Source organism: Osmerus mordax, chromosome 20 (genome assembly GCF_038355195.1).
Source record: "Osmerus mordax isolate fOsmMor3 chromosome 20, fOsmMor3.pri, whole genome shotgun sequence".
Classification (NCBI taxonomy): domain Eukaryota; kingdom Metazoa; phylum Chordata; class Actinopteri; order Osmeriformes; family Osmeridae; genus Osmerus; species Osmerus mordax.
Window position 1 is genome coordinate 12,512,983 of NC_090069.1, and position 27,230 is coordinate 12,540,212.

The window sequence follows — 27,230 nt, forward strand, 5'->3', positions numbered from 1 at the left end:
CATGCACCCCTTCACATCAACGGATCCGAAGTGGAGAAGGTCAGCTGCTTCAAGTTGGTATTGGTATTGCGCGACCATTCACTAATTTGTCTTAACAATACCCCTGTCTCTCCGAACGTGCGAGTCCAGGTGGGAAACCAGGACACCTCTGCCCTTATCAACTCAGGCAGGTGTGTTTATGCTGATCAGCCCAGAGTTCACTGAAGGGGAAGAGAGGATCAGCATTGACGTGGCCTCGGGCCACGGGGACGTCAAGCAATACCCCACACGTTGGATCGAGGTTTGCAAGGTTATATTGGCCCGGCCTGAAACGAGCGGTTGCAGATTATTGTGCAGGCTGCCCAGAATGCCAAAGGGTTGCCCCGCGGCCCTCGGTCAGACACTCTCTTATCTCTCTGCCCATTATCGAAGCACCGTTCGAACGGATCGCCATGGACATTGTAGGACCCCTCTCCAAGACTAGCCTAGGCCAGCCTTCCCCACACCACACCGTCCTTGAGTACGTAGTCTAACTAACTCCTACTGAGTGTGTTTATTCAGTGAGGAGTGGGGGCTCGTCTTAAACACCTTCGTTGACTACGGTTTCGGGTTTGTTGGTTTTGCTTTAGGGGGGCATATGCGTTGAGATTCGGGTTTTGGCTGTGTGTTTTGTTTTGCAGGGGATCAGGCTCAGAGCCGGGGTGCTTTGGAGCGGTTTCATTAGACACTTCAATCATTGCCGCCAGTAGGTTCGTTTCTTGTCCGTAGGTTCGTGGGTCGCTGGTTGCCCTTGGGTTCGTTGGTCGTTGCTTGCCCATAAGTTTGTTGGTCGTTGCTAGCCCGTAGGTTCGTTAGTTGCCCTTAGGTTCGTTGGTTGCTGGTTGCCCATAGGTTCGTTGCTTGCCCGTAGGGGCGTTGGTCGTGGTTTCGTGGTTGTTGTGTGGCTAGGCAGGGGGTTACTGTGGGGTGTGCCACTTCAAGGGGAGGGACAAGGTGGGGGCTCGTCTTAAAAACCTCTGTTGACTACGGTTTCGGGTTTGTTGGTTTTGCTTTAGGGGGGCATATGCATTGAGATTCGGGTTTTGTGCTGGGGAGTTTTGTCCTGCTGTTGTTGGACGTCGTTCCGTTGGTGTTCGGCAGGGAGAGTTGGTGCGTTTTTTCCCCTGGTAGGCGTAGCGGCGTGGTACTCGGGGCGCACCGGGTTTGTTAATTTTGTTTGTTGTTTGGTCCTCAGCGTGCTGGTTGCCTTGTTTCCACTCCAGTGGGCTACAGTGCGTAATTACCTGCCACAACGCCCCTGAAGACTAGGGTTGAACTAGCTGTTGGGGATCCTCTCCTGTTGGGCCAACACTTCTGGTAGAACACCAACCTTGACTTTAAAAGCTATGACAGCTGTGGAGGACATTATTGGGGCTCCGTCGGAAGAGCTATTGGCAGGGTTGACGAAGGACCAGCTGTTGATGCTCGCTGACCATTATAACATAGAGGTCACTGGCAAAAGATTCGGTCCGGTCAATCTTGGCAGCAAGATTGGTGGACGCTGGGATACTGCCTCCGTCTGCTTCGGGGGGCTGGGCTGCACCTGTGACTGCGAGTACGTCGGCTGTGATTTTGTTTGTTTGTTTGGGTCCAAACAGCCCAGCTGGACCAGTCCAGAATGTTCCCTCAAGCTTTCCCTGAGCTTTTATGCCGATGCACCGGTGAATCTTACCATCCATAATTTTTATGGATGGTAAATATCCAGTATTTGGCTAACATAATCCCTTAGATAAAGACTAGGTGAATTTCACTAGAATTTTGAATTGTAGAATTAGTGCCAATTTCGATTGCAACACTAACCGACAGTACCCTGGCTTTACAGTGTGGTGGCTAACTTTCTAGCGGAACAGGCTGCAATAAAGCGTGGAAGAGTCTAGTCCAAGTTCAGATTTACATTTACATTTAGTCATTTAGCAGACGCTCTTATCCAGAGCGACTTACAGTAAGTACAGGGACATTCCCCCGAGGCAAGTAGGGTGAAGTGCCTTGCCCAAAGACACAACGTCAGTTCGCATGACCGGGAATCGAACTGGCAACCTTCGGATTACTAGCCCGATTCCCTCACCACTCAGCCACCTGACTCCTCAGATGCAAAGGTAGTTTATTGATCAAGACAGGGGATACATTCAGTTAGGTCTCCTCAAGCACCAGAGAGAGCCTAACTTAATCTCATTTACAGGCAGCATTTATACCCCACAGGACATCCCATAATTCGTCATATTGAACCCTAGCATATGTGGATAGCTTTCAGTTATCGATCAAACAGTGTATGTCAGTTTGCCTCGGTCCCAGAAATCTGGGCCTATTTGTACTAGCCGTTTAAAGTCTGGTCTTCGTTACCTATATCTCACTTATCTAATATCAGCATGACCCACTCAGGATCCTTCAATGGAAGATTTGCCTTCGTATGCTAAATGTCTCTTTACTCAAATATGTAATGTTCTCGTTATGACCTCTGATGCACGATCATTTCTCTTACATAATCGTGTAAGAGTTAGTTTTTATGCTTAGTGGCCTATAGTTTAAGATAAACTAGTTCAGTTGGTAGCTTCCCATCTAGTTCCCTAGATAGGCCTAGAATGGGGTGTTCTATCCAGTTTTTGGCCCATGACAACAGCAAACTGGGCCACGTTCCTTTCTCTGAATTGGGTTGTCTAGCAGTCTATCTAGAGTCCTGCCATTTGTTCTTTCTTCCTTTTCTTCATCCTTTTCATCTCTTTGGAATTGCATTGCTGTTGTAATTCGCAGTAGTGGCCAATGCTAGACTCATTATAGAGTGAGTAGGCCTATACGTTGGTTTGGGTTAGGGTTAGCCATTTAGGCCTACTTACTTATGATTTATTTAGCCATTATGTTTGACTCAGTTTCTCTCATCACAGTTTGTTGAATGTGTTGAATGTTTCATTCCAAAATACAGATTTTTTGTTTAAATGCTAGTTTTCATCATTGTGCCAAACAAAGAATGTTTAATTCAGACATATTTTACACAGTGGCATGCAAGAATAACTTGCATGCCCAAGTGCAATTTTCCATTACGTAGGATTTTCTTTTACGATTTTATGGACATCTTTCAGGTCATTTTGTCATTTTCGTCACTTCCTGACCTGTCTGTGCTGCATGTGACAGAGGCATACAGTGGACTAAATCTACAAGATAGACAATGGTGACAACAATGGGTATGAGTGCGACCAAAACACTAGCAGTCAGAGTTTGGACCGGTGCAGAGAGGAAGTGTTTTATCCTATCAACAGCCCAAACTCCTCTCCAAAAACATTGTGTGGTATCCGAATGCTCCACCCTCTCCCAATCTTCCCCTGGAGGCGCACAAACTTTCACCAACAGAGTGTGTGTGGGTATGCACAGAGGAGGAGCAGTTGCATTTGCAAAGCCTGACTGTGTCCATGGAGATGGCACATAGAATTGAAGTCTCCACACGTGATCAGAGCTCTACTCAGGAATGGCACATGCTACGACAGCAAAGAATAACGTCATCAAGGTTTAGGGAGGTGTGTCATGTGCACGGCCACAGTACCTCAGAATCTCTTGCCGTGAGAATGATTCGTGGCACCAGGCAGACTGCAGACATGAAGAGGGGATCGGACATGGAATTCGAGGCAGCTAAACAGTATGCAAACATTACTCACCTTGTGGACTAGTCATCCATCCACAGGTTCCATGGCTAGGTACTTCACCAAATGGGCTTGTTTACAATCCCACTGCAACCCCATCATTCGGTTTAGTGGAAATTAAATGTCCAAATGTAAAAAGTTACGTGGAGTGTAAGTATTTGTTGATGTCAAATGGAAGTTTCAAGCTAAGGAAAAGCCATGCGTACTTTTGGCAAGTGCAAGGACAGCTTCTTATAACAGGACTTGCTTGGTGTGATTTTTTTTGTTTGGGCTGAAGATGATTTCTTTGTACAGCGATTACATGTAGATGAAGAAGTTCAAGAGGTAATCAGACAAAAGTGTGATACATTTTACTTTGGTGTTTTATATGCAAAAGTACCTCTCAATGAGACGTAATGTGTAAGATTGATGTTTAATTTACAATATGAAATCAACAAGCCATCAATTAACAACTGTTAAAAATAAATACATATATTTACAAAAGGCTCTGTGTGATAATATTAGTAACAAGAAATTGGTTAACAAATGGTAACAAGAGATCTTCCAGGACAGAACATTTCAGTTGGGACCCTTCTTATTTAGCCCATGCCCTGACAAGGGGTTTGTTTTGGTAGTTCACAAGCAAACAAGCAACAGTATACATTTCATTGATGCTCCCAGCAATTGACAGTGGTATGACTGAGTCAAATAACTTGTTCTCCTTCACTCTCCTTATTACTCTTTCAACGTGCACTCTGAGACGTGCTATTTTTTGTGTCTGGAGGACGCATTCTGCCGGCATCTGGCTCCGTTTCTGCAGAAAAGGGGGGCAGTAGACCTTGCACTTGACCACATCTGATATCAGAAAGCCTTTGTCAAACATGACGCCCATGTCATCAGTAAGGAGATCAGCTAAGCCTGAACGTCTAAAAAGCTCTTTGTCGCTCACAGACCCCTCATAGAGTGAGGAAACAAAGGTCACTGCACCATGAGGGGCCATCCCAATCAGTCCCTTCATGGTGCAGTGAGATTTGTACGACGAGTACATCTCACTCTGGAGGAGAGGAGAAGATGGTGTCTGGCATTTGAGCTCTGTGCAGTCCACAATTACTTGTGTATCCGGGAATTCTTTGAACTCTTCAGGGAGGTGAGCTTTTACATCCTCTTTTTCCATCCAGATACACACCGAGCCCAGGAGTGTGTAGAGGTAGTTTGTCCATGAGGACAAGATGCGGCTTACGGTGGACTGGTGTATTACGAATCTGTTGGCCAAGTCCCTCTCTTTAAGGCCAGCCGCTAGGTACATCAGGAAGAGGAACAGCTCGTCTATGGGTTGTAATGACTGTTGAGATAAAACAATATATTTGTTAAGGCAATGTAGAATGTTACCAGGGTTAAAGAACTACATGCACCAACTAAACATGCAAATACAAACCGTGTGTGCAGGACGGACCACTGAGACTGGTTCATTTCTCCTCTCAGCAGCTCGGACCCTTGACGTTCGGATCTTTTTGTGCACTGATGGCTCAATCAGTCCCCAAAACATCATAAAATGCCGGTAACTGGCAAATCTATGAAAAGAAAACACAGACAAAGCGTACAGACTTCACAGAGAATAGATACCAAACAGATTTACAGAGATTACCCTACATCCACATCTCCTTTTTCTCTAGCCTTCCTATAGCCTACTCTCACTTCCTGTCCTTCTCTTTGTCTTTTTCACTAACTCCATGTGTGCGTGTATGTTATCCCCCACCATACTCGCTCTCATAGCCCTATCTACAAGCAACAACAAACATCACAGTCGTCAGCCAAGAAATGTTGCCATAACTACTAAAGAGGGGCTGCTTTGACTATAGCATAACATTGTTTGTAGGTTTAGTTTCAACTACAGTGCTGCAACTAACTGCTGTCATAAAACATACCACTTACCTTGTGTAGAAACGAATGTCGTCGTCGGATCCCGCAAACCTCTGTAACCCGAAGGTGGCCTGAATTTTCAGTTCCTTCAACTCTCTGTGTAACAGCTCGATCTCTTTTTGGAGTTCCTCGTTTTTAACCGCTGCCATGTCCAGGCCTGCAGGTTCAGGGACAGAGCAGTAGTCGTGGTCTGCGACAACAGCGCACTCCATGGGTTCTGGAGACTGCACAGTGGGCTCCAGCTGCGGCTGTCTTTCCACCCGGTCCCACACACTGGGTCTCGATGGGGGGACTTCAAAGTTCCATTTAAATAATAATGGAACAGCTCCTTTCGTGAGCCGTCTCTTCCCACCTTCTGACTTTGCCTCTGATAGATCACAGTGGCGGGCCGTGCATTTCACGCCTAGGCCTTCAGTGACGTCATACTTAGTCCTACCTAAACTAATACACCTCACAATAGCATCAATTTGACACCACGGCTGGAGAATCCATACAGAATCACACTTACACATTACATCACCTTAATATAGGCTAGTCGAGCAACACTTAATTTCCGGAGCATTGAAAATCAAAAAGCTCGCATTCACAATTAAGAGTAGAAAACTAAGATCACGGATACTGTCAAAACTAAAAAATAAAAGGCGATTATCAGAGATGAGTCAACAAAGTTTGTCCACTAAAGTCCACCAAAAGTACGCTATGTGAGCTTAAACAAGTTTGTCCAATAAACTGCGCATTATCGCCGTTTCACATAAGTCACCAACGAGACGATAACGAATATATAGCAGTATAATTTGCAGCGTTTCTCTGAAGCTGTGAGCCACGGGTACCTTTCATAGTTGCTAGCTTGAAAATGCCGGACAAACCCCTTTCCCTGCTGGGACAGGCTACTTAGCATAGGGGTTGGCCGACCTCTTCTCACAAGGTCCAGCTTTTCCTGAAAGGTCCGTCTTGAAAATGGCGTGGCAAGTATATCGGCAACCAAATCTAGTTCTTCTACTTCAGCCATCGTGGGTTTAAATTTGTTGAAAACTCACAGCAATAAACAGCAATGAGCGACTGCAGTTGAACGGATCGATCTCTCTCGCAAACGGATTGTCCTCTTTCAGGCTTTCACGAGTGCTTATCCAATCACAGGACGCGTACATAAAGTTCAGCGTAAGGCCTTCTAGCTGGCCTTGGTGTCGAAGACTCGAGATCTGATTGGCTATCGCAATTGACCGTCTCCGTTCACTTACAGCGCACGGGAGCCTGCTCTCTTAATTCTGAAGGCCTCAGGCAGATTTCATAGAACCTGACAACACAAGCTAGCTGAATTATGATTGGATAAAAACTCTACCACGATAAACAACACTGTCAGCAGCTCAACCAAGCGGATATAACACGACACGAACAGACTACGGAGAATATTTGTTGTTATTTCTGTCAGTGTATTTATGGAACGACATTAAGATGGTCGGGGGAATTATGAAGAAAAAATATATAACCACAACATTTTGTAATAATTTAATTTACATATTTTTTGAGTATGTTTAGGCCAGCAGAGAAGGCCTTGCAGGCCCTGACGGCCCGCCACTGATAGATCATGAGGAGTAAAGTGCAGGCTGCATACCTTACTGTGTGAAGTCACTTGATAACGTTCGCGACGAACTTTAACCAGCCACAGTCTCCTCAGAGATTCATCGCTTGGAAATGAATGAAAACTAAGAGTGCCGTTGTATGTTGACGACGCAGTACACTCCGGCACACAGCAGTGCTCATGGTACTGCTTTATTTGTTTCTGGTATAAATTTTTATTTTTAATCATGGCTGCTACGACGCTATCTCGCTATCAACAAACAGTAACTAGGAAGTAAACCGGAACACTCTGAACCGTATTATTTGGCTTTTCGAAAGACGGACGTGACGTAACATTCTAGCGTTCATAGAGCCCATCGGAGTGTTTTCTTGTTTCTCGTAACGTAGCAACCATGGTGAACATTTCTAGCTTTCTAGGTTTCAAGGTGGAGGAGAAACTAATCATTTGTGTGGCTGCTTACCCAGTCCTGTACGATACATAGCTGTATTCGTACAGAGATGTTAATAAAAAACGATGCATGGCGCAAGGTTGCCGAAGTTGTTGGTGCTTGTACTTTCAAATTCAGTCTAGTCACATTACGTAACTTAGTTCTGTGGTAACTACAGTACAGTAGCTAGCTAGCCCGGCTGGAACTCCCTATCGTATCGACAGATTAGCAGACTTTGAGTAATATAATAAAACGTTTTTTACACATGTCAACGTTGATGTCTATTAAACAGTTTTGTATTTTGTATACAAGTTGTATTTTGATCGATGTTGCGAGTACGTAAACCCAAGTCTGCACACTTGGCCATGACAACTACAACAGTGACTTTAAAGAACTACATTTTACATTAATCTGTTTGAAACGCCCCCGAGCGTGGTGAACTGTGGGAAGGCGAGCGATGGCAAGCGATTCGCGTCGCTGCAGTGGACACGCACTGTAAATCGTCGATTTGCTGATGTTCCCTTTCGTGCTCGTCCCTTGTTCGTATCCGCGAGCACGTTTCCAGGCAACTTTTCTTGACAAGCAAATAATTGGGGTGCTAGTTTAACCATTTGGGATTGGTTTCAAATTGAGCAAAAATCATTTTAGAAAAATTATTCAATGAAAAAGCTAGTAGTATGAGACAGATTTGAGAATGCAATACCACCTACATCCACCGGGGCCGTTGTCTCGCGGCAGCCCCCATCAACAGCGCAAGACACAAACCAACGTGCCTGCATTCTGACAGCGCAGCTAACTAACAGGTGAGTAAGTTGGTGATACTTGAAATGATCATTGAAATTATAAGATCATAAAGTTATCTTCACACTCAATTTAATGTGTAAGAATGTGTCGACATTGAGGAATTGTGTCAGAGTGAGTTCAGTTTGGATGCTGCTGTTATTTTTGCAAACTCGTAAGATTATCTCTGGCTAGCGAGCTAGCGCTAGCTACCAAGTTAAAAGAGTCTTATTGTAAGGTAAAATAAGGATGCAGAGACCACCTGCAATTGTAGACCTGGTAGCTTTTATTGAACCATACCAGGAGGTATTTGATGTTTTCTCCAGGCTTTGCAAAATTGCACTGGCAATACCTGTCAGCACAGCTGCTTGTGAACGCAGTTTATCCTGCTTAAAGCTTGTCAAAACACACCTGAGAACTACAATGGGAGAGCACAGGCTGAGTGATCTTGGGGTGTTGAGCATAGAACACAGGAGGGCAGCGTCATTAAACTTAGATGAGTTTGTTGATCGATTTGCTAGAAATCATCACAACCGGAGAATACAGCTGCTATAAACGGCTAAGTAACCAGCATCTGTTATACAGTTCTGGACCATAAACAGCCTCAACGATAAAGAGGACGAGCAAGTCATATTGTTCATCTTACATCTTTAGTTTTTCCTAGAGTGTATTATGGGACATAGGTATTGCAATGTTAATACATGTCTGTTCTATTTAGACATATCTGGTCAGCTTCCCAGACAGACACTCTCAGATGTGTTCTCGAGAATAACAAATAAGCTAACAAAGACAATTAAGTAAAATTATTTACATGGATCTACCTACACTCTCTCTCTGTCTCTCTCTCACACACACACACACACACACACACACACACGCACACACACACACACACACACAAACACAAACAAACAAACAAACAAACAAACAGTGCCCCTTCTAGACCTGGTTGGTCACTGCTCAGCTTTCATTCAGCACCACAATCTGTTTGATGTAGTAAGCTAGTGATATTGTTCACTGTTTGTAGTGATACTGCTCAATGTACATTGTACATATTCTTGATGTTTGTTTTTCTGTATGTATTATGGGACATGTGTGTGTGATGTAATGTTTTTGCTTTTCTCTCTCTTTATGTATACGTAGTGTATGTACATATTATCGAAATGAATGGAATATTGCACTTAAAATGCTACAGTTTACCCAAATAAATTATCGCCTAAAATGACAATTCATATCGTGTCTTTCTGTCACTTGCACTAAAAACATCCCTGTCTCATGTTAAGGTCCCGAACTCCCTCACTTAATCATGACACATCGCACTCGCACATTATCTAAGCACCCATCAGAATCAGAATGGGATTTATTCGCCATGAAAGTTTGCACAGACAAGGAATTTGCTTTGGCAGGAAGGTGCATACAATAAACATATACCTAAAATTTAAATATGTGGACTAACTATAACTAACTAACCCATTCCAATAACATGGGATTATCAATAAGACATTATTAGTGTCCATAAGACTAGATGAGTCGTTAGAAAACTGCTGCTCTGAGTGATGCAGTGTGTGAGTTTTAAAATAGTCGTTTTTGACAATCATGTGCCACCCCAAATAAAAGACTGGCCAGAGCTGGCCCCCCCAGAAATAATGTCCTGGCTACGCCCCTGCATGAGAATTATAGACTGATCATTTATTTTTCAGTGGGCAAACGTAAAAAATAAGCAGGGGATCAAATGTTTTCCCTCTCAGTAACCATCCTTCTTTTTATGCCAAACTCAACTTGAGTATTTATGGAACAAAAGGTTTTTACATTTTTTTTCTTCTGACCATAGAACACTGTTCATGTCAAAGTTCCAGTAGAGTCTAGCAAACATCAGGCGCTTTTGTTTGTTGTGAGATGACGGGAAATGCTTTTTTCTCCAAAGGTAGGTCCAATGTCACATCAAGCTACATCCGCCACATAAGACACAACTTTCATTAAGAACTGTATCTTTAATTATTTTGCATCAATCATAGCATGGAAATTAATTAAGGCAAATCCCACTGACAAATAAAGATATGCTTCTAGAAATTACACTGATAAATAAAGATATAAAGATTAGAAAACGGCAATACCCTGAAGGGTACTGAGCTTGTCTTTATAACTTTGGAATGATGACATAATCCCAAACTTGAATAAAAATAGTAAATACTTAAGATATTGACTAAATTGTGATTTTTTTAAATGCAATTATGTGTTTCACAGGGTGTAATTGCTAGTATGCTTGCAGGCAAAAATTCCTGAGTGGGTCAAAGGGTAAACCATTATTTTCATGTGCCTCTTGGCAGTTTGGTGTAAGGAGATAAACACCTAGATGCCAATTACAGCATTTTCAGACCCTTTACAACTTCTGTAACATCACCATAGTAAAACTCCAAGTGTGATCCAAACTATCTGTTCAGGTGTCTACACTGGTTAGTTAAGTTTTTCTGATACATTTTTTGTGAATAATAGTTAAAGGTGACATGACATGAAAACTTCACTTTAGGAGGTTATTTAACATTAATATGAGTTCCCCTAGCCTGCCTTTGGTCCCCCAGTGGCTAGAATTTTCGATCGGTGTAAACCCAGCCCTGGGTGTTCTTCTCCGCCTTTCAGAAAATGAAAGCTCAATTGCTCTGTTTGAAAATCTCCTCTTTGTTACGTCACAAGGAGGAAGGTTACCTCCCCTCTCTCTGCTTTGCCCGCCCAGATAATCTGGCCCACCCATAAGAAACTGAGCTACGACCGTGCAAGTGTTTTTATTCTCGAGAGACATCATGGCTTGCAAACGAACGAAGCATTACATTTGCTCAGTTTGGATGTACAAAGGAAAACAAAAATCTTTTTACAGGTCCTTCATCCGAGCCTCTGAAGACCCAGTATCTTAATTTTATTTTCTCTGGAAATGCGCCTACACAACTTCTGTAGACTGTTTCCTCAACTTGAGCTAATACAAAACTGGCCTTGCTGAAATTAAATTCTGGATCAGTACTAACTCTCCTTCGTCCAGCTACTAACCTCAGACAAATAAGTTAACTAACGCTATATCATTTTGTAGCTTTACTGTATATGGTTACCTAGCTTGCTACCCTTAGAATGTGGCTGTAACATTAGCTCTGCAGCTACCAGCTGAGTTACTGTCGCTAATGGAAAGGTAGATAGCATCAAGTATGTGTGTGAATACACATGCTGTAACGTGAGTGTTGTACACTTCTTTGTTATTTGGATAACCGTTCTGCTGTTGGTGTTATGGCGCGTGTGATATCCGCCTTTCCCCTCATTGAAATGACTGAGTGTGTACCTCTGCAAACCATGGTTATCAGATGAGAATGGGAAAATTTGAGGCATCTTACAGCAACGGGGCTACAGCCATTGCGATACATCCATTGTAAACAGTAGCGCATGGTGCCGCCCCTCCGCTCCTCATTAGCATTTAAAGCTACAGACACCAAAACAGCGCGTTCTGAGGAAAGCTCTTTGTGGGACTGCTAGTAGTGGCTGTAATTCTGCACCAAGGCTGAATTTTGGGAAAGAGACTTCTGATACAGTATTAGGGGACCACTAAGGCCTATATAAAAGCATCCAAAAACAGCATGTCATGTCTCCTTTAAGCTGGATGGATTACATTTTCTGTTTGTGTGATTGAAAGATTTTTAGTTGATAATTGGTTTAAGAGGAGATTGCACTATTGTTAGGGGAATGAGGGAAGTAGGGGGAGGGTGCTGACTAGTTTGAATTCCTCTGTGGATTGGAGTAAATGTGGAGTAAATGAGGGCTTGGAATGTGGAAAGGTTTGAACAAACTGATCCTTGCATTACAGTCCTTTACAATCACCAAGAGCCAATAATTCATGACCCAGGACATGGTCTACATAACATTACTGTGTGGCAGTCTCCATCCACCCCTCTTTCTGGCTCCATCCCACTCCCTTGTCCGGGCCCCAGCAGGGCCCTGTCTGGTTCTGCTCCAGGTCTGCTGCCTGGGGAAGGACAACCAGCAGGACCTCCTCTCCCCTGCTCCAGATCGAATCAAATAAAAATGTATTAGTATAGCCCTTTTTACAAGCAACGTCACAGAGGGCCTCACATATTATGCCCATAGAGCTGCCCCTCAACACACCTTAACCCTCAAGGAAGACAAAGAAAAACTCCCAGAAAAACTAATTTGAGGAAAAAATGGAAGACACCTTGGGAGGAGCCATTCAGTGAGGGACACACTTGTCCAGGGATCCCCTCCTCCAAACAGACTCCTTCACTAGAAACAACAAGGATCCATTCTCCACAGAGTTGGTTTGTTCTTCCACTCTTATCCCAGTTTTTTTATCTAATTAATGTGTCTGATAGGAAAACTGCAGGAAGCCCCCTAGAAAACACCACTACCAATAAACTCTGACTCCAGTGATTGGATTTAGGGACACGCGGGTGTGTCAATCCATACGAACAGACAGATACACACTCTCTGTATCTGTGTAAATTAAAACACATTTTTGGTGCTTTGCTGCAGTTAACAGCGACACTAACCATGGTGTGCTGAGCTGGGTTGGGTTGGAAAGAACAGTGATAAATCAAGGGAGTAATATCAAGAGAGAACAAGAAAGTCAGCGAACAATAGATAGTTCAGTCAAGACAATCACGTATTAGATTTGAGCATTTATTGTTACATGACATGGACATAGATTTAACTTTGGCAGAGTGGATGATCTAAGGGAAGCACTCCCTGCCTCCTCGATGCAACACATACATACATAACATATGAGGCATGTGATGGCATATGATGACAACCATCTGGTGGTCCCACCGCTCAAGAGCGCCCGGTCCCAACACAAGCTCTTCTCCTGTCTGGCCCCCTAATGGTGGAATCAACTCCCCACCTCCATCAGGGACACTGACTGTCTCCCCACCTTCAAGAAAAGGCTCAAGACGCACTTGTTCCGGGAGTACAACGGCACTTGGGAATGCTTGGCTGGACCTGATGTTAGTTTCCTCCGGGATCACAATGACTCGTGTCGAGAGACGGTTTTAAATTCTTGAACACGCTGTGAAATATTTTACTGTTGATTGTTTTTCTACAGGTAAACTCTAGCACTTTTTGAGTTTCATGTTTTTTAATTTTAACTTGTATAACTGCATGCTCTTATGGTTCTTCCCTTTGGCACTTATTTGGTTTTTCACAATGTATGCTTCATGTTTTGGCTGCTTGTGATAAATCTTGCCTAGGGCGCCAAATGTGCTAGGACCGGTACTGCTAACATGGGTGTAGTAGTGGGCGGAGGAAAGGAAGGTGGAATAAGACACTTTACGTCCCCGACAAATGGATGACGCGTGCTGCCCGATTGCCCTGCCTGAACTAGCTGCGCTTATTAAAGAGACTCAGATCTTTAAAGAACGCAAGGCCTTGCTAATTCTCTTGAAAGTATGAATTACTCAAGAGATTACGATATTTTTAAATATTGTATAATATTTAACTAAATGTTTCTTTACCCCAACCTGTTTGATATGCTTTTCCATCAAGCAACCCATCAATGCTACCATTTCACACCGACTCTTTCTTGCAAGCATCAGAGCTTCACAGTTAACCCTTGTGTTATCTTCGGGTCATTCTGACCCATCAGTCATTGTGACCCACCGTCGTATTGCGACAAATTTACCTCATACAAAAACAAAGTGAAGCATTTTCTTTTAACTGTCGGGCCGTCTCAGACCCCCCACATTGGAATGGTTAAAAGAAAATTATTTTTATTTGTTTTTGTATTGGGTAAAATTGGGTAAACACAACAATGGTTCGTTATGAACCTTTGGGTCATGTGACCAGAAGGCAGCACGAGGGTTAAACAATTAATTTATTTTAGGTAGGTTAGGCTTCATACAAATATATCTAAGTTCCAAACCACGAGCAACACTGACCAGCCTGAGAGCAGACACTAAGGAAAATGTTATATTAAGCGAGACATAAATGTTCCAGAGAAGCTACTTCTTCACAAAGCAGACAAAGGCATACATAAAAGACAAAGGGCAATCTGCAGCAATGCAACACATATTTTTTTTCCCAGAAAAGGAAACTGTTTGTAATGGTCTAGCTACAGTTCTGATTGTCTATATTGTTATTGAACTGGGGTTTTAAGCTAAAGGTTGCATTTGAGAATCCTTGCTTTTGATTGACATGTTAAATAGACGTGGTTGCATTTCTTCATTACACTGTATTTCTGACACTGTACTTAAGTGGTAAATAGATCTTTATTGCTTATGCAAGTCCATATTGGAAAGATATTGCTGAACAGTTCATGAATCTCAGACAGATTAGTAAAGAAATTGGATGGTGAGAGTCATATAGTCATTTTAGTTCTACCCCTAAAAAGACCCCTCAGGCATCATTAAACTGAGAGATCAGACGGACCAAGGGTCAGCCTGACAGTCAGAACCCAGAGTCACGCAGGCAGTCAGACGGATGGACAGATGGATAAGCAGACTGGCAGGAAGGCTGGCAGAGAGACAGCTAAAGAAGAACATATAGATTAACGTCCAGTTTGTGCATAACTTCTCCAAGAGCATGTGAGTACTGCACATGGCTGCTATGTCATGTTTCATCCCAGTGGTTCTAGGTCTAATTTTTATTTCCCATACTTGGTTGGATGTCGTTCCCGGGATGTAAAAAATAAATCTGAATTTCTCACCAACAAGACCCTGTCAGCAAACCGAAAAACAAACAAACTGCCATAAACCAACAACAGCAAGCTTTCCCCACCTCCCTGTTTGACTAGAAACATCACAACCTCCCCAAACTTTGTCGTTCAACTCACCACTCAAAGGTCTTGGTTGATATCTTCGGCCAGAGATTTCACAGCTTTCACAATTTACTAACATTTATGGGAACGTCATGAAATAGCCATCCCAGACTGATCAAAATTAGAGGCAGTTCTAGCATGAAAAATTACCAAGGTGGAAAAGATTATTTATAGTTCTACCGTTGCCAAGCAACAGCATGCCTCAAAGTCGATAGAAATTAAACAGTGGAAGGGATCTAATAATTCAGGGGAATTTGTTTTTTTGCCATGTGCTGCCTGGGACTGGTAGGAGAGGAGTGAAACAGGGGGATGGGAGGAGAGGGAAGGGGAGGAGTAGAGAGGAGAGGAGTAGAAAAGAGTATAGTGTAGTAGTAGTAGGCCAGTAGACAGCACTGGCCTCTTATTACCATCCAAATAGATATTCTGGTGTGTAAATTAACATAGCAATGATGATGAGCTTCAAAACAATGAGTACATTTCATGCTAATTACACATTAAAGTTGCCATTATGAGATCTATATCCGGCAGGGTTGCCACCCATCCCGGTTTTCCCGGGATTGTTCTCTTTTTTCAACGACTGTCCTGGTTTACCAAAAATCCCGGAACACGAATTGTCCCGTTTTTTTGTGAAAATTGCACGCACGTTCCTTTCTTTTTCAGCAAACACAGGGAAAAACTGAAGTAAAAAAACATACAACGTATTCGTCGCCAAAACTATTAATACACATCAACATAATCATCCGGCAGCACATGAGCCATTTTACCAATTAAGCATGTGATCAACATGCACGCTGTTCACTGCAATGCTCTAAACAATCGGTGTCAGAAGTGCAACACAGAATTGACAATAGGCTATTACTTGGTGACATTACAAACTCAAAATAACACGAAATTATGAAAGAAAAACATTATTGCGACAGCTACACTTAGTGTAGCATTCCCGGCTGAACAGATGCGATTCACTCTCAATAACTGATGTTAAAGAAGAATTTATTTTCCAAAAAAAACACCTTCCAAAACACCGTAAGAGCTTGTGCCCTTCATCAGCCAGGAGCTAAGAGGTAGAAATCAACTCGTTTGTAGTTATATTCAGTCTGCAACCGTACATTCGTCTCGCTTTACTCACTGGTAGCATTTAATGGTGTGTCACATGAAAAGTGCGGCAACATATACAAAGCGTGCGCCCGCTGAACTTCCTTTCACGGACTTCAAAATAAAAGCATGTCAGATAAGTAACAGATGCTGTTGTAAAACAAATATACAATGTAAATATCGAGAATTCAGCGAGAGACGGCCCACTTCAGAGATAGGGAGATTTAATGTTCTTTTACACTCCCACCAAATCATGAGTGATTTGTACAACGTTAAGAAGTATAAATTACGAATGATTTTCAAATAAAAAATTAACCTTTAACTCAGAAACAGACGTAAAGCGTCCATACTATGGTGAATGAATATTAGAATCTAAGTAATATGATGAAAAGGATATACTTGGTTGTTCTCAGAAGCAGCTAGATAGTCTCTAGCAACAGGACCAGCTTCTGAACTGGGCGTTCAATGACAGACAGCTTGTTGAGTCTATGACCATCCTTTCCCAGATTCCGGTCACCAAGGCATACCTTGACTCGTCTCACAAGCCCGTCTTTATCTGTAGTAGTCTCGGTAACTCTGGCCAGCCGCCACTCATTTCTGGGCAGATCTTCAGCCTTTTCCATGACAATGTCTCCCACTCGCAGGTTTCTCTTTGCTGTATGCCAGCGCTGCCTGATGGCAATGTTAGATAGATACTCCTTACGCCAACGACTCCAAAACTGCTCTGCAAGGTACTGAACATGACGCCACCTTTTCCTTGCATAAATGTCTTCTCTGACGAACTTGCCTGGAGGTGGTAGTGCTGGAATGGATTTCATAGTGAGCAGGTTATTTGGGGTGAGAGGTGCAAGGCTCTTGGGGTCGTTTAAGTTGTCAACTGAGAGTGGTCTACTGTTAACAATTGCCATAGCTTCATAGAAAAATGTCCGCAGTGATGCATCATCCAGTCTGTCAGAGGACTGTGAGAGAGTTGAGCGAAGAACATTTCTCACTGTTCTGATTTGTCTCTCCCATACCCCACCTGCATGACTTGAATGGGGTGCATTTAGGACAAAGTCACACTGCTTCTCAACTAAGAACACTGTCAGACGATTAGTGTCAATTTCCTTTAGAGCATTTCTCAGTTCATTCTTTGCTCCTACAAAGTTGGTGCCCTGGTTGCATTTGATTTGGCGCACTGCTCCCCGTAATGCAACAAAACAGCGCAGGCCATTGATAAAGGCATCTGTAGACATGTCATTTGGCATTTCTATATGAATAGCTCTGGAGCTGAAACATGTGAAGATGAGGCCGTACCTTTTATGTTCCTTCCTACTCTGCTTAGCAACAAAGGGACCAAAGCAGTCCATACCGCAGTATGTGAATGGTGGGGATGGATTTGTACGCTCTGAAGGGAGATCTGCCATTCTTTGTTCTTCTGTGGGTCTCCTGAGCTTACGACATGTCACACAGTGATGCACATGGGATGCTACTGCTCTGCTCATTCCTGGAATCCAGTAGCCTTGTGATCTGATCTCATTTACTGTGAGGCCCTTTCCTTGGTGCTTGACATTCTCATGACATTGAGAGATGATCATCTTTGTTATGTGGTGATCTTTAGGAATGACAGCTGGGTGTTTGACTGAACTGGGTAGGATCGCATCGCAAAGCCTTCCTCCCACCTTGAGTACTCCTTCTTGATCCAGGAAGGCATGAAGATGATACAGCTTGCTGCGAGGAGACAGCTGAGCCCCCTTTCTCAATAACTTGATATCCCCTGAATAGGTGTTTCTTTGCAAGTCCTTAATGATGATGAGTTTAGCCTCTTCTCGTTCAGCTACCGTACTGTGACTGCTGGACTTATCTCCTTTGGCTCGGCGAATGAGGCGAGCCACAGCTTGTACAGCTCCAGAGAATGAAGACAGCTTTTTCAAGTGGTCTGAGAGGCTGACTTCTGTTGTTTCCGCACTCAGTGTCTGGGCCTGTCTCACCTCAGGATCTCCAATCGTTAGTGCTGTGTCAATATCTGCAACAAGAGGTATATCCTTCTTCCATAAGAATTCTGGCCCAGTCAACCAATTGGATGTAAGAATCTCACCAGCATTTAGACCTCTTGACGCATGGTCAGCAGGGTTTTCACTGGTGGGAACATATCTCCACTGTTGAGAAGTAGTGCTGAGATGTATGTTCTGCACTCTGTTCGCTACGAACGTGTGAAAGCGGCGTGCTTCGTTGTTAATGTAGCCCAAAACCACTTGGGAGTCAGTCCAGAAGTGCTCTTCTATGTCTGCATATTCCAGCTCCTGTTTAAGCATATTGCTCATGGCAACTGAGACGACAGCAGCTGTGAGTTCGAGCCTGGGAATGGTCTGAACCTTAATGGGAGCAACTCTAGATTTACCTGCAACGAGGGCACAATGGATGTTTCCTTCTTCGTTGGTAATTCTCAAATAGGAACACTGGCCATATCCGCCGTTGCTGGCATCAGAGAAGTGATGAAGTTCTCTTTTGATGACCTTTCCAAGGGTTGCAGGCACATAGCAGCGGGGTATATTGATCCTTTCCAAATTCTCAAGATCAGCTTTCCAATGTTCCCACCTTGGCTGCAATTCTTTAAGAAGGGGGTCATCACAGCCTGTTCCTTTTCTGCACATTTCCTGTAGCACTAATTTTCCACTGAGCAGGAAAGGAGCAATAAGGCCCAGTGGATCATACAGTGATGCAACTGTGGATAGTATACCACGGCGTGTTGCTGGCTGGTCTTTGAGGTCAATAGAGAATCTGAATCTGTCAGAATCAATGTGCCAGTGGATCCCTAAGGCTCTTTCTACAGGTGTGTCATCAAAGTTGAGGTCAAGTGCCTTTATATCAATGGCTCGTTCAGAAATTGGAATGCTATCCAGGACAACTCTATCGTTTGAAATAAACTTGTGTAGTCTAAGACCACCTGAGGCACACAGTTGTCGAGCTTCTCTTGCTACCTGGACAGCTTCTTCTGTGCTGGCTACACTGGTGACACCGTCATCTACATAAAAGTCTGTCGTGATGAATTTTGAGCCAAGAGGATACATGCACTCATTCTCCTTTGCGAGGTGTTTCAGACCATAGTTGGCACATCCAGGTGATGAGGTTGCACCAAAAAGATGGACCTTCATGTGGTACTCTTGTGGCTGTAAAGCGAAGTCTCAGTTTTTCCACCAGAGAAAACGGAGATAGTTTCGATCTGCTTCTTCCACATGAAATTGGTGGAACATCTTTTCAACATCGCACATAAGGGCAACGGGATGTTTTCTGAATCTTAAAAGAACACCAGTCAGCGTATTCATTAAATCTGGGCCTTGGAGCAAGTGATCATTAAGGCTGGTTCCCCGGTACTTGGCAGAGCAATCAAAGACAACACGGAGCTTATCTGGCTTCTTAGGGTGATACACTCCATGGTGAGGGATGTACCACTTCTCTCCATCCTTTCCTTCGTCATGCACTTCTTCTGCATCACCTCTCTCAATGACCTCTTCCATAAACCTTCCATAATGTTGCTTGTACCGTTCATCTTTCAGTAATTTCCTTTTAAGATGATTTAGCCTTACGATGGCAAGCTGCTTATTGTTAAGGAAGTGAGGTCTCTCTTTGAAGGGGAGAGGCATCTCGTAATGCCCGTGGTCGTTCTTCCTTATGCCTTGCTGCAGTTTGGTTAAGAAGAGGATGTCATCCTGTGAGACAGTTTTATTATCTTCACCAGCGTCTTTGAAGTCAGACTCCAATACCTTAATAACATCCGCTGGAGTCACTGGGGGGAGCTCTTTAATGCTGACTCTATGACAGATGGTGTTGAAGCTTTGCGATTCATGGTGTGAAGACAAGCGACCAACAATGCTCCAACCTAGGTCTGTATGGACTGCATAGGGTTCATCATCACCACCTAATATCACCTGTTTTGGTGCCAAAGCCTTTGGACAGCTGTAGCCTATCAGGAGACCAACCTCACAATCCTGCAGAGGTGGAATTTTGTCCACTACTGGAGAGAGATGCTTCCAGTGCCGTGCTGTGTCACAAGTAGGGATGTGAGTGCGGTTCACTGGAATGGAGTCCTTAGTATAAGCAGTTGGCAGGTTGAGGACAACGGGGGAGTTATAGCCTCTTACTTTGAGACCTGACACCCTTTCACTCGGCATGACAACATCCTTTGCAGTCATTGTTGTCAACTTCAATCTCACAGGACAGGATTCAGCTTGTAGCTGGTTGCTTAGCTCTCGATCGACAAACACAGTATAACTCTGGGTGTCAAGCAGTGCATAAACAAGTTTTTCAGAGGCTGGATTTCTCTCGGTTGATACCCACACTGGCACAATCATTGAAGTATTGGTGGATGACTCACCATTATCTACGTTGTGAGATGTAGTAGTAGTTGTCTCCGTGTCATCTTGGTTTGAGGCTAGTGCAGAGTTTACTTTCCTTCTTTAGTTTTCATCATGTAGACACGTTGGATGTCTACCATTGCAGGTGTCACAGGATAGACGGTGACGGCAGTCTTTTGCACTGTGGCCTAGTTTCATGCAACCATAGCAGAGATTGTTCTCCTTCACATATTTCCGTTTCTCTTCTAATGACTTTGCCACAAATTTAGTACAATTGTGAATCACATGCATGATGTCTTTGCAGAAGAGACACATTTTGAAGCTTCCTTTAGGTGGCCTTTGTTTGTTGTCATCATTTTGTTTGTTTTCTGTAGCTGTTTGGATGTGAAAGACGTTAGCTCTGTTCCTTTTGCTGTCCTTGAGGTTCCACTTTTCTGAAGTGGGGTCAGAGCCACGAAGAGCGCTGAAGGAGGTGACTGGATTACAAGTAATCTCTGCTTCCATGGACATGAAGTTCACAAAATCTATAAGCTTTGGAAAGTCATGAGTCTCAATCAGTGTCCGCGTGACCTGACGGTTCCACCGTGCTGCTGCCCAATCTGGTAATTTGAGTACTAGTTTCTGATTTTCATCGCAGTCATTTAGTATTTCAAGCCCCTTGACATGAGGCATAGCTTGATGACATGCATTTAAGAAGTCGGAGAATTCTCTGAAACCTTCAGAATCTTTGGGCTGAATCTTAGGCCATTTAGCTAGTTTTTCTCTAAATGCCTTCTGTATGACAAATGGCTGTCCATACCGTTGGTTCAGTTTGTTCCATGCATCATTATAGGCCTCATCATCATTCCTATAGAAGATGCCATCAAGAGTCTTCCGAGCTGGCCCAGCAACATACCTTTTTAAATAGTGCAGCTTGTCAGCAGAAGAAATGGCCTTTCCACCAATGAGCGACACAAATGCAGCCTTCCACTCAATGAACTGGATAGCATCACCACTGAACACAGGTGGTTCTGCTGTTGGCAGCCTGTTCAGGGCTATGCTATCTTGGACAGCTTGAGCGAAATACGATATATCAGATTTTGGAGGTGAGGATTTTGCGGTGATGTCGGTAGGGCTTGTTGCTGTGATGTTGGTAGGACCTTGGATGGGAAATGGAACCACATGCTGCTGCGCTGTTATGCTTACATCCTGCTTTTCCCTTGTATTCGTGTCTGAATTATGAATACTGGCTTCCTGTGCCATTTCTTGATCATAGGCCTGCAGTCTCGCTCTAGCTGCTTTTAGATCCTTCTCTGCCTTTAGTTTTTCTAATTCACACTTTCGAGCTTCAATAGCTTCGACCTTGATGATGTGGTGCGTGAGACTGTGGATCCATAGACAGAGCAAGCATAATCGCGATGGAGTAACTCACGAAGGCTGTGTTTCACATTTTCTTGATCAAAGTCCTCAAGGCATGCTATTCTGTCAAAAATGATCTTTGAAATATCTTTCGTCACAGCTTCACAAGTATCGATTCTGCATCTTGTGTCACTGGAAGGAGCGATGTAATCTCTAATTTCTAGGTAGACGTGCATGACATCATCTCTTCCCTTCTCAAGTGCATTAATAAGTGCTACCAGTTGGCTCTCATTAACGTCTGTTTTAAGCTTTTCCCTTGTGTTGCGAGCACAGTCCTTCCATTGTTCGTATAGCTGAATCAATCTTTTCTCCTTTTTCAGGGACTCCTCCTTTTTATATGCATGCATCTTCTCCGTGGGGTTGCGTTGTCGACCAGAACGGTGAAGCTCCTCCTCTTCCATTCCGTTACGAGGCGCATCCACCTGCTGGTCTGCGTCGTTATTTTCAGAAACATCCATTTTCTTTACAGAGGGACAGATGAGGTGAAGCTGTTGATCTTCTGGGTAAAGCTCTTACTGTAGCATTCCCGGCTGAACAGATGCGATTCACTCTCAATAACTGATGTTAAAGAAAACACCTTCCAAAACACTGTAAGAGCTTGTGCCCTTCATCAGCCAGGAGCTAAGAGGTAGAAATCAACTCGTTGTAGTTATATTCAGTCTGCAACCGTAAATTCGTCTCGCTTTACTCACTGGTAGCATTTAATGGTGTGTCACATGAAAAGTGCGCCAACATATACAAAGCGTGCGCCCGCTGAACTTCCTTTCACGGACTTCAAAATAAAAGCATGTCAGATAAGTAACAGATGCTGTTGTAAAACAAATATACAATGTAAATATTGAGAATTCAGCGAGAGACGGCCCACTTCAGAGATAGGGAGATTTAATGTTCTTTTACACTTAGTGTTAAACATAACTCTTATCAAGTACATTTCATTAATCTCTAAAGCTCCAAAAAGGGCCTGATAATTTGCACGAACACCCTCCAGAATTGCTTTTCTCTGCTGTGGTAAAATTGCTTCCTTTGTTCTTCTCCATGTTGTCTGAGAAAGCCCTATCACTAAGAAATGACTTTTATACCATAAAGCTAAATTGAAAGCAGGTGTGAAAGCACAGGTCACAGACTTTAAAACTGGGCTTGTTAAGGTCAATGACCTTTGCTTCTGCAACATGACATCCATTGTACATGTTCTGCGGCAGCGTCAGAGACGATATAAGCCTTTGTTGGTCAGTATGTCCAACAAGCTAATCTTATTGAGCAGTACTCAAATGATGAGCTTTATGCACGCTATAGATTTAGAAGAGAAGACATTTTGTATATATGTGATATTCTTCGCACACATCTACAACGTCATACTAGAAGGAGTCATGCCTTAACTGTGGAGGAGCAGGTGCTTATTGCCCTACGTTTCTTTGCTTGTGGATCTTTTTATGAAGTTATTGCAGATGGCCTGTGACAAAGTCTACAGTGGGACACGTAATGCATTCAGTGGCATCAGCCCTGGCTGGTCTAATTCATCAGTATGTGAGACTTCTGGATAATGAGGAAGAAATAACTCAAACTAAGACAAAATTATTCTCAATTGCCAGGATGCCTAATACTATTGGTGTCATTGACCGCACACACATACACATTCAGGCACCCCATGAAAGGGAATGGAAATTTGTGAACAGAAAGGGACGCCATAGTATTAATGTGAAGCTCATAGGAAATGCTGACCTTAAAATAACTGTGTTGTGAGATGGCCTGGTTCTGTACATAATGTACGGATTTTAAGAGAAAGTCATTCCTACAGAAGATTTCAACAAACTGCTCCGGATGGTATCCTCCTTGGTGACAGTGGCTACCCACTTCTCTGTTGGCTTATGACCCCCTTTGCTACTGTCACGTGACTCACTGCAGAGGTACAACAATTTGCACAGTTCATAACATTTAACAGTTCACTAATACTGTTTCTGCATCAGCATTGGTGATTAATTATAAGGCCTGGTGCTTTTGTTTGCCAAACTGCAATTTCTATGTTTAAGTTTGAATATGAATGCCTCATTTAAGTAACAGTTTTTTGTTAAGTTACACCCACTGATAAAGGCCTCCACTGAAAATCACTCAAATGTTTTTATTAACATGCATTCAGCACACACACTTAATTTTCATAGCCAAAGCTCAAAAGGTTATGCCATTTGGAGCAGGTCGGTGTTAACTTGCTGTCTTCTCTTTCCACAAACATCCATAAAGAAAAAGAAATATTAAGGTTTTAGGGCTGTCCCCTTTGTTGACAACTGTTTCCTAAAAAGATATGTACAACACATTTTAAAATCTACACACAATGCCTTGCGATTAAATCAGTGGCGATTTTAGACCCTTTTTAGGGGTTAGGGCCACAAGTACCCCTACATTTCACCTCAGCACCCCTAATAATAATAATGATTTTTTAATTTTTTTAAATGAATTATTATTGTTTATTATCATTTGATGCTGGTAATTCATGAAGAAAGGGACATCCTTAGTTTTTTCATTCATTCAATATTTTGCATAATAATAAATACATGTATTGTTATCCAGTGAAATTAGTGATTTATTAGCAAGGGAGTTTAACACTTTTGCAAGGCACTGTATCCATGTCAGATTCTCATTGGGGGCTGAGCACCCCTAAAGGTCTGATCCTAGAATCGCCACTGGAGTAAATGCATTAAAATGTGGACTGTGGAACGCGACATACAAACGCTAGCCTATTTACTAACTTGTTAGCTCCTTAATACAGAAGTCAATGGAGCAGCGTTTGCTTGCATTAGCGGGAACAGCTTTATTTGACTTCGCCGAGCTCTTCTTTCAACTTTGTGCTGATTTACGTAATTTGTTGACTCAATATAATGATTGCCTTTCATCTAGTCTTGGGACGCATCAACACTGACCAAGATTATCCTTACATTAAGAGACAATAGTTGTGCCAGCTTCTCCTTTTTTTGGTAAAATGTTCGCTCCATTTCCTGTTTCCTGTCTGTGATCGAGGGGGCTGGACGGATTTGGACATCCCAATCTGCCGTTTTGAAATACCGGGATAGATCAGGTTGATCCGTGGCTGAGGACAGGGGGATTTGGTTATCCGGATCATTCTTATCTGGATTACATGTTTTGAAATACTGACCCCAGATGACAGCCCGGCATGGGAAAGAGGGAAAGGAGAGAGCGTTCATAGCGGGGGGAGTGAGTAGTGAAATATTCGGAGTTCGGTCTTTCCTAACTTAACTTGCGCTAAGCTTAATTTTTACCCCTGGATGGCCTCCCTATACAATAGGAAATATATTCTTGACTCCAGTGTGCGAATTATACAGCTTCTCCTTTTTTCCTTTCCTTTTCTCCCTCCACCCGCAACTGCATCTTCCCTGGATGCAATAACTTCAGCTGCGCTGCAACACTATTTAATTTCCCTATTGATGAGGAAAGGAAAAATAGGTGGATTGATTTTGTGAAGAGCCACGCTGATGGAAAGCTTCAGATACACTCCAACAGCCACCTCTGCAGTGGATAAGAGAGTCTGCTAAATGACTAAATGCCGTGACCATTTCACGGCGGATAGTTTTAACATGGACCAGAGACAGACGGGGTTCACGGACACACGGCTTCTCTTGCAGCGCGGAGCCGTACCGAGCATCACCCTCCCGGCCGTTTCTCCTCCGGTCGCACCTGGAAAATCCACCGCCGCCAGCAGTTCATCACTCTGTTCTGTGTGCTTGTTATAATTATACTAGATACCTTTTCCAGAGGTATCTCTGCTATGAGTTAGTGCAAACCGCTAAATTGATATTAGGCTAGTCCAGGGGTCGGCAACCCAAAATGTTGAAAGAGCCATATTGGACCAAAAAAACAAAAAACTAATCTCTCTGGAGCCGCAAAAAATTAAAAGCCTTATAATGAACGCAACACATGCTGTAAGTGTCTATAGACCAATTATTTGTTTGTAAACATTCGGGATGCACGCGCAATGTGGCTGCAGAAAACCGGGAAAGGATAGCCTTTATAATGGCTACAGAAGTACACGGATTCTACAAATAGTTCGATTTAAAAAGACCAAAAAGGTCGAGAAGGACAGCCTTTAAGAGAAAAGTCGATTCCCCATTGGTCTGTCACATCAGAATTTTGATTTGGGTTACGAAAGTCTTGAAATTTTAGTGAGAATGTATACAAAAATAAAGTTGACGGTAATAAATATGGATCGCAGCCAATAATCAATGTTTTTTCTAAATATCATTGTCTTTCTGCTTCATTCAGATGTGCTATGTTCGTAGTCATGACTGTTCGTTGGCTAACTATGAAAGCTAACTAACTAACCACTAGAATTAGACAATACTACTTTTAAAAAGTCTAAATTTGAAGAACCTATCAATAGAAAACAATACTATTATTATATTTCTATTATTATTATATTATTACTATATATTATTATTACTATATATTAATATATATGACCAACTAGCTACTATTGTATACAAATACAATGGGTTGAGTCGGACACAAAGATGGCGGCAGGCTTCACGGAAGTGACATCTTTGGTACCCATGAATTAGCTATATTACTATCAAAATGATAGGTAGCTACAAATACATAATGAGCATTAATGCAATCACACTTTTTCTCTCACTCCCAACTGGGTACTCGGCTGCAAATGTAGCATGCCTTCCCTGGAAATGTCTTTCCACGTTACTCTTTTTGTTATTTGACAACTTCTCATTACAAAGCAAACATGCAGGCAATCCTTCCGCATTGGCAATGAAAGCAAATGATTCGGTCCGAAAACTGTTGAATCCTCTGTTCTCCTCAGCTATCTTTCTCTTTTTCCCTTTGGGATCCATGGCCCATGACACACCCGCCGGTTTGTTTGCAACAGCCACCTGTCTGTCACTACGCCGAGCTGAAAGAAACGTGTGTCACAGGCTATGACGTAAATCTTCGTTGACAGAAATGTTGAAATAAAATATTTATTATACACATTTTGCTGTAAAAATGTGTAATAATAAATATTTTTTCAACATTTCTGTTTTAATAATTAAAACAAAAAATATGTTCACACCATCTTTTTCCATTTTCATATTTTTGAAAAAGCTCCCGGGAGCCACTAGGGCGGCGCAAAAGAGCCGCATGCGGCTCTAGAGCCGCGGGTTGCCGACCCCTGGGCTAGTCGGTGTAGAATTATGGTATTTTGGTGAAATGGTAACTAATGTGTTAGAAGTAGCCTAGTTGGAGAGCTCACTGTCTGCTGTCTCTGGTGTCCATT